The sequence below is a fragment of the Amblyomma mixtum genome, chromosome 6, assembly GCF_055824585.1.
Source record: "Amblyomma mixtum isolate Tamu chromosome 6, ASM5582458v1, whole genome shotgun sequence".
Taxonomy (NCBI): domain Eukaryota; kingdom Metazoa; phylum Arthropoda; class Arachnida; order Ixodida; family Ixodidae; genus Amblyomma; species Amblyomma mixtum.
Genome location: NC_143017.1, coordinates 18,167,629 through 18,176,438, shown reverse-complemented (window position 1 = coordinate 18,176,438; position 8,810 = coordinate 18,167,629). Strand labels below are relative to the sequence as shown.

At 47.5% G+C, this 8,810-nt stretch overlaps 1 pseudogene; it reads right to left on the bottom strand.

Moving 5' to 3' along the window:
• Positions 1–5,171: 5,171 nt before the first annotated feature.
• LOC149338315 (uncharacterized) lies at positions 5,172–8,430 on the bottom strand (annotated as a pseudogene).
• Between the last annotated feature and the right edge of the window lie 380 nt (positions 8,431–8,810).

Genomic DNA, 8,810 nt, shown 5'->3' with positions numbered 1-8,810 from the left:
AAAAGAAAATCAATCCCCCATAACGAATTCAACTCAGGCAGCCAGCACAGCAATACCAACACGCCAAGCCGGAGACGCGGAGTGTGGTTCAGCTAAAAACAAGAGAAATTGCCTCCTGCTCCACCTCGCTACAAAAATTCACGACCTTTACCTCCCTTGTCGCGCGACGACTACAAGATTGTCTTTAGGCCGACAGGCGGCGGTTTTGATGTCACGGCATTCTGAAAGCGGGAGCTAGAGCAGCCATACTGAACAGCAGCGCGGTACCAGTCGCGGCTGCCGAAGAGGACCTAGTGTGCAATAACCCAGTGAAAAACATTCTTACAATGGCGACACCCAGCAAGGAACGCGCTCTTCAATGCGTCAACCTAAAATCCATCACTGTGCAGGGACTCAAGGTGGCAGTGTCAACCTACATTGCAGCCCCCCCCCCCTCTGACACTCGAATCCAGGGAGTCATATACAAGGCCTACGGGAATGAGTCTCCAACGGAAATCTTTGAAGAACTGAGAAGAGCAAATCCACTCCTCCCCATAGTGCAGGCACGCTCTTTAGGAAAGACGTCAACATCTCTTCTAATCCGCTTTGCGGTGGACAGGCTGCCACAATCCATCAGGTACTTCGGATTCCTACGTGCGGTTTACCCCTTCCGTCCGAAAGTCCCATGCACGAACTGTCGCACAGTTGGACACAGGCGTGACGTGTGCCCAATGCCAGTCCAAGATCATTGTCAGTGGTGCGGTGTTGACCATCCATCAGAGCAAGTCTGCACCCCAGTCTGCATCATATGTGGAGGCGACCACAGAACGGGAGACGCAAGATGCAGACGTTTCGAACGCACAACCACAAAAGCATCGGGATCCTCGTGGGCCAAGGAACGACCTTCAAGATCAAGCTCCAAGGGCAGCGCCTCGATCTCGACCAAAATTGCCCTCTCCCTGCTTAGTGGCCCGATACCTGAACATTCATCAGAGTATTGGGCCTCTACATACAAAGGAACCGCAAGATTGTCACCACGCTGAAGAAGCTCCGCAAGGTGGGGCATCAGGTGGGCCGCATGGTCCGCCGGGTATCAAACAAACGAGGGCGTTGCGATGCAAAGATGCCCTGCGGCAGGCCAATGAGTTCGTAACTAGCCGAATCCTGTATTCGGCACCATTACTCCACCTGCGCAAATGCGATGAGAACGCTCTTGAAGTGATTCTCCGCAAAATCTATAAGAGAGCTCTCGACCTTCCAGCTGCAACATCCAACCAACGTCTCCTCGGCCTGGGGATGACGAGCACTTTTGAGGAGCTGCGCGAGGCTTATCTCAGCAATCAATACTTGAGGTTAAGCAAAACACGTGCAGGTAGCCGCCTTCTGACCCGCCTCCACATCAGTTACACACCCCAATAGGAGCAGCGGGTATCCATGCCCGAGGCCTGGCGCTTCGCACTGCAGGTTCGCCCCCTCCCCAATAACATGACACAGGATGCCCATGATGGCCGCCGCCTCGCGCGAGCGGAGGCCATTTCAGAGCAGTACGTTGCTCGACCAGGGGTATTTTACATGGACGCAGCCGGTCCACACCATGAGGGTTGGTACACGGCTGCCGTTGTCCACCAAAACAACCCAGTTCAGGGCCTCACGTTCCGTGCCCCCGACATTACATTCGCGGAGGAAGTTGCTATCGCACTTGCAGCCGCGGATCCAGGGTCCCGAGTCATTATCACCGAGTCAAGGGGAGCTTGCGCAATTTTTAACAGGTCCAAATTCCAGATCGTGCCTTCCAAATTTTGTACAGATGTGAGTACCGCACCATCATCTGGGTCCCAGCCACGGTGTAAGAATCCGTGGTCCCAGCACATGCGGGGATAGAGGGAAATAAGGTAGCGGACGCTACCGCCCGCGCGCTTACCACCGGGCATCGCCTCTCTCGCCGCCTGATCCGGCTACTGATTTTAATCCGGCTATTACTTTTCGGGAGATCTCTCTCCTGTATCAAACCGCTCACCGCCGATACCCACCCCCCTGTAAAGGCCTCAAGAGGGCAGAGGAGCGTTCGCTTCTTCGCCTCCACACCAACACGGTACTGTTCCCGGCAGTGTTAAGCATTTCAATTCGGCCTTTACGGGTGAGTGTCCACACTGTGGGGAAGTGTTTGCGGACTCGGTGTCCACGATTCCTCTCCCCACCTACACTGGTGTCGAAGCTGCGATGATCGGTGATGATAGTTGAAGAACCGTCTGCTGTCTCTTGTGCCGTCGTTCGTCTTTCTTCAGGTCCAGTTTTCCGCCCCTCTTCGCCCCCCAGGGGCAAACATTCCTTGTAAGGTGACCAGCTCGATGTCTTCTCGACCTGCGTTCCCTCAGTCTTCCTCATTCCTGTCGCAAAGCAGCGGTCCCTTGTCTAGAATCCTGTTGACTGCGCCAGTCACGACTTTTTCCCTCTCTCGCCGTTGTTGTCTTGATGTTGAGGTGGAGTGGTAGAGGGCGTCTCGTGAGTGACCCTGAGGGCGTACTTTGCGACAGGTGAGTTCAGGCAGGAGTGCAGGTCAACGGATAGTGAGGCACTTGAAAGGCTTTTCTCAAGAAGTTATTTATTACAATATCTACACAACTGCATTACATATGCCGAAAGGTTTCGGCCTCTCCGCTTTAAGTAAATGTAAAATCTAAAACTTCCACGACTCTGGACCACCGCTGGCCACCACACGGCCAACCCGTCCGGCCGCCGCTCTATAACTCGCGTCGCCAAGTCCATGCTCTCGGCCTCGGGACCACCACCGGCCGCACACGACCGATCTGTCCGGCTGCCACACACCCAACCTCCGGCGCTCTCCTTCGCGCGCACCCATCTCGTTACATTCCCGCCAAAAACTCCATCCTCAGCCAATAGACAATCCTCATGCCAAAACTTACTCTTTAGCCTATAGATGACTTTCCCGCCATCGCTCAGGCGTAAGATGTCACAATGCAAAAGACAAGTACACAATATCAAACACATGCCTCACTGTAAGCCGCCGTGGCTAACTCGAGGACGCTACAACGAGAAGAAACAGAATTTAAGACACACGCGCCACTGTTAGCCGCTCTGGCTAACTAGCAAGAACGAAAACAAGCACAGCGCCAGTCCACCCGAGCCGTTCTGTCGTCGTCTCGTGTTTCGAAGCGACATCAGAAAAGAAACCATTCCTCACTCGCTTAGGCTGAGAAACACGACACTTGCATGCGGCGCCGTTTCCACTTTTGTCGGCGCTTTCCAATGCTCCCCTTCGGCGGCACTCGTCACACTTTTTACGACCTATGCTAGTGGCGTCGTGACACAAGGTATGAAGTAGAAGAAGAATTTTATTGATCAGAATACGAGTACTTAACACAAAAAAAGTTTCTATGACGCCTGAGGCGCCCTTGTGACCTTCGCGTACGGTACACAGCAATTAACAGTTCTATCTTTTGCTACACAGAAGTCTTTACACATGGTTACATAAGTGCCACAGTGGCAGCATGGCACGACATAACACCAATCCAACAAGACAGAGGTAAAGAAAAGGTCTAAATCAATCTACGGACAGCCACAGAGGGATGTCGTAGTGGACGGCTACAGATAATTTCGACCACTTGGGGTTCTTTAACGTGCACTGATATCGCACAGTACACGGGCCTCTAGCATTTTGCCTACACCCAAATGCGACCGCCGGCGCCGGGATCGAACCTGCTCTTTCGGGCCAGTAAACAGCAAACAAATTCCCTAAGTGCTACGGACGAACCCTCCATAATAAATCGAACGTTTGTTCTGTTGCATCTAAAACGGATGGAGCATCTGTAATGCATTCGTGACTGCGGCCGTATTAGCCAGAAAATTCACAACGGATCTAGACACTGCAAACTGAGTGCTGGACTATGCTGTGCTGATGTTTGCATCCAGGATAAAATACAGATGTTTTTAACATGCCACTGAATTAGCAAACACGATGTGTGTGTGGGATATGGTGGCACTGTCCCAGTAGACAACAAAAATCTGTGGACATCTCACCTGTCTAGTGGATATCATGATTTGTCTGGCTGGCTCTGTATCAATGTGCAGTATATCAAAAGCTCATCCCGAGCGCGACAAAAACAGACAAGAGACAGAAGACGAACGGGACAAGCGCTACTCTCAACTGGTTTATTCAAGATTCGATAGCACACATTTGTACATTTCCCTTCTCCTTCAAGAACATAATCACGAGAACATTCATGCGAATGACACGCAAAAAATCCACACGCTTGCATCAGATCAGGCTATCTAAAAAGTTATACTCGATAGAGTACATCTTCACCGAAGGGCTGCTGACGCAGTCCGGCCCTTTCTTTTTGATATGGAACGCCTCCATCAGTTCTCGCGTTAGCGCGTCTTTGCTTCGGCCAATGACCTCTGTCTTGTTTAAAATTGGTGAGCATTTGCATGATTTGCAGTGAACTACCATATTTGTTCCGCTCCCATTGTCAAGGCATTTTTCATGCTCGCGCAGGCGCTTGTTCGAGCTTCGTCCAGACTGGCCAATAAGACTTTGCCACATGAAAGCGGAATCTGATAGACAATTGCCACCTTGCAGCCAACATATCGGTGTTCATGCCTCGCTTCGCATTCCTTTCTGGCTTTTTCCTCATTCACCTTTGGACAAAGGCTTTTTAGCTTGCAGGGCGCAGAAAAAACCACAGGAATTTTTTGACCCCACCTTGAGGAAAAGAAAAAAAAAGCCTTGTGTCATGACGCTCTTTTGGCCACACATGCCCTTGCGCCATGACAATTCATCATCCTCATCATCACAACAGCTTATAATAAATTAATGAAACAGAAAACACCACCCACCATAAAAAATCATTAAATCACTATTTTGGAATTATGTAGCCCTTTTTACGTTTACACAATACATCGGGCAAACAAAAAGACAAGAACGTGCTAGAAATTGAAACATTGGATATTCACTTAGTATCACTGCATCACTGGTGACATTTTCAGGTACACGAACCTAAGGCACAAACACACGATGATACATGAACTCACACATGGCCAACACATACATTATAAGATGTCGCCTCTTACATGGTACGCGTACATACACACTATAAGACGTTGGCTCACACATCGGAGCAGAGCTACACGCACAATAAGTGGTCTGGCCTGGGAAGTGATGGAAAGTCCACTCAGTTGACATTGGGCTTGTGTGGTTGGGCGCTGGCCTGTGGAACCTAAGTACAGAAACACAAAGCAGATTAGGTTTGGGTTAGGGTTTATGGGGGGTTAACGTTACAAACCGACTCAGGCCATGAGGGACGCCATAGTGAAGGGCTCTGGAAATTTCGACCACATGGGGCTCTGTAGTGCGCACTGACATCGCACACTACACGGCCCTCTGAATTTCGCTTCCTGTGAAGTTCGACCACCTTCGCAGGGATGGAAGGCATGTCTTTTGGGTAAGCAGCCGAGCGCCATAACCACTGAGCCGCCGCGGCGGCCACGGTTTGGTTTTATGGAGTTTACCGTCCAAAAGCTATCCGAAATTGTCCGAAGCTTTCAACTACGGCGTCCGTAAACAAAAACGAAACACGAGCCGATCCTTACACAGAAATGCACGGAGTATTCCGGTTCTGGATTTTGTGAAGTTTAGAAATGTGCCGAGCGCTGTCATGACCCCTAGCAAACCACAAACCTCTCAGGGATGTACGGATTAAGCCTGGACATCTATGTACCGAGGTAAAATCTCTGAGACGTCTTACTTAGCAACCTTTTTTCGCGGAAAAGCTGGAGACGCACCCATGACATTATATCTGCCTTAATCTAGACTCCTTGTAGATATTACTTGTGACGTCCTGGGAATGTAAGTGAGATATAATTTAAGAATTCCACATTTTTCAATCATTTGATATTTCATGTTGCCTTACTGCATTTAAAGCTAGAAATTGCTGTTGACTACAAATTGGAGCCATGATCACCGCTGCCTGTATTTTTGTGTTCTGTGTTCGCGCTCACTTCACGGAAACGTTATCCTACCTAAAAAGAAAAATATATTGGAAGTAGTAGAGACAAATCTGAATGCACACCTATCAGGTTTCTGACTCAAATGGACGCAGTTGGTTTAAAATGCCAGTCACTGTGGTCGGTATTCACATTGTTATTTCATTACTGTTGTTACTTTATACTTATATCTTGCGCTGCAGCCAACACAAGCTATCAAAGCTCAAGGTGCGAGGCCACACTGAAAAATGTTTTTAAAATCAGCAGCTAGGACAGTAGTAACCATATTTTTATTAACCACATTTTATTCAACTTATCCAACTATTTGATGTACAAAAATTGGTTTAATTCAATTTTTGGGAGTTAATTTCTCTACAAATATGTTAAAATTGCTAGTCGCGCTAGCAACGATAAGTTACTGGAATGCTGAACTGAAAAGCTTTAGCATTTGGTAGCTGAATGTGTGACCTAAATGTAATGCAATCAATACTGAGAAAGCAATTTTTGAAAAACTGAACAAAGTGAAAAAAAATTCATTTCCACATTTATTTCAAAACAGCAGTAATTTAAATAATCGTCCATAGATTCAAATTTTATTTTATTTATTGCATATATCTGTATACGGGGAATTAGTCAGAAAAAGTTCATTTCAAAATATCCATACAGAAAAAGTTATCACAGTTTCTGTAAGATGAGGTGGTGCAAAATCTTTTGGGAAAAATGCAAAGACTTCAGAACGTTTGAAAGATGTGAAAAAAATATATATATGCAGGTCTAAAATCCACCAGGCTCATAGCTGTGCCCTTTTGGAATGCAGTAGAGTCTCATTTTGTTCATGTGAATGCCCATTTTTGCTTTGTAGCCTATATTGTCTTTTCACTTGATATCAGTAGAGCCTTCTGCATTCACTGGTGGTCTCTTGCAATGCAAGCTCTTGTCGTGCAGTATCCTCGTTCAATGCCAGCCTTTCTTGGGACATCCAGCGTGCTTATGCTATTATGAAAGTATGCCACAGCATCACACAAGGCAAACAGCACTGTAGGTATGACTTACACACCTCCTTGAGGCCCACTGCCACAATATAAGCTCATTGAAACACTCATTTGCATTTTGTGTTTTGCCATGCAAACACTTTGATGGAAGTTCATTGGAACACAGATTACTGTAGACAGCTTCCACTCTGTTCAGCACGGCATTCGGAAGACCTCCTTTGTGCACACACTTCCCTTGGCCAAGTGCTTCAACCCTTTTGTACCCACGCCAGCTGTTCAGTCCAGGCAGGAACAGGCCGTGCCTTGGCTGCTCGTCAGTGGAGCTGCAGTGAAAGAGGCTGACTTGTTTTATTGCCAGAAGGTTTCCTATGATAGCTCTTATGACAGTACCACAGCAGTTTTGCAGGCGGTCAATATGGGCATCAGTTGTCTTTCCTTTAACACCAAGTCGACACACAGCTTTCTTGAGTTTTCTCAGGCAGCAGCTAACACGATTCTGGACATGCCTAATGCATTCAAGTTTCCTGACCCTGCTATCTCCATATATGCCCTTACAGTGCCATAGCTCTTGGAATCACCATCACTGTAGTAGTCCAAGTACTTGAATCCTCTCGTTGCCTGTGACCTCTCAAATATTCCACACAAGCAAACCGTCTCCATACCACTTGCACTATCTTTACAGTTTGCTTGGCAGGAATTATGACTTCTTTTCCACTCCTGGAATGAAACGCTTATTGGGCTCAAGTTGCCTTTAGATTTGCAAGCCTTGCATGTGCTGGAAAGTACCCCAACATCAATAAATAACTTTTCTTGTGTCAACAGATATCACAGACACACACTGATGCAAAGAAAAAATGCCCCCACTTCTGCCATGTTCCATCACCTGAAAGACCGCACTCATCGCTCCCCACCACACTACGAAATTCTGCAGCAGCTTTAACCACCAACCCCGATGCTACTTTTCCAGCCGCTGCTGAAAGCCGAGACGATATTCTGCGTCGGCAGAATGACGCAATGGGGGGGGGGGGGGGGGGAAGGGGGGGGGGGCATGTTCATCACCTCACAGCTGGTGGCGCACCTGCATGCCTTTTCTCTAACTGGCGCACTGCGTACAACAGTCGAACATTGTTCTAATTTGCACACACCATCCTTTTCGATGTGTCAAATGAATACTCGAAGCCACAGTCCACACACACGACCGCACACGGAGAGCCCTTGAGCGTGAGTGCTGTATTCATGCATTCAGGGCATGCCAGCAAGGAAAACACAAAAAAGAAGCGATATCAATGTCAAAAATCCAGTTCCTTTGGAGTGCAGAATCAGGTAGCAGAGCTTCATAGGTATTTGAGATGCTCTCAAGCTTTTTGGCGCTCGCTGAAACACCCGAGTCTAGAGGCTGATGGACGCTTCGTCGTGTGAAAATTCCCAGTAAACTTGCGTCTCGGAACTTAGCCATACTAGTGGAACGCACTGTGAATGCTGTATCTCAGCACCTGATAAAGGTGCAAAACGCTACTTTGCCACTAAAACAGCGTCTAAACAAAGCACCGCAGCAGTCACACATAATCATCTTCGAGTGACAGGCATCCCCGCGTGGCCTCTTTGAAAAGTGTAAAATAATAATAATTTTAAAAACAAACTTACGAATGCTAGTAATGTTTGCAGACATCAAAAAATAAAAAAATATAGTGAATACCTTTTATACATAAGAAACATTGATAACATCAAAAATAATGCAATTTATTTTCGGTTTCACATTAGGGTAAGGGTACAAAAAATCGCTGTAACTACCAAATTAATTACGATAGGAGCATAAATTTGTCTCCAACGTGTGCC